Below are 452 nucleotides of genomic sequence, written 5' to 3'. Positions count from 1 at the left end.
TTTAATTAGTTTCCATGGCAAATAATATTATAAGAGCCCGTTTAATACTTACCAAAGCCCATAAATTTTCAAGATTTGCCTATTTGTTCTGAAAATAACAATGAGAAAAAAATATTTGTTACATTATATTAGTTTAATTAAATCAAATGTAGTCAGTTACCTTGAACATCTCTTGGAACCGTTCTCTACCTCTTCTTTTTCTTTGTCTTCTTCATCTTTTTCTTCTTCAGCTTTTCCCATTTTTAGTCAGCCTTACCCATGTGCCCCTGAACAACCATGAACCATTCTATATTAATAAACAATAAACATTATGGACAAGAAAAAAAATAATAATCTCTTTTTATACATGTCCATTCAGGACTCCTTGGATCAGCTTTGAATTGGAGGTACCATCTCCGTAATCCATTATTCTTATCCACAGCCCCAGAGTCCCATACCGATTTATCTCTCTA

This window comes from Palaemon carinicauda, chromosome 5, assembly GCF_036898095.1.
Source record: "Palaemon carinicauda isolate YSFRI2023 chromosome 5, ASM3689809v2, whole genome shotgun sequence".
NCBI classification, from domain to species: domain Eukaryota; kingdom Metazoa; phylum Arthropoda; class Malacostraca; order Decapoda; family Palaemonidae; genus Palaemon; species Palaemon carinicauda.
The sequence above is the reverse complement of the archived record's forward strand: the minus strand, read 5'-3'. Positions refer to the sequence as shown.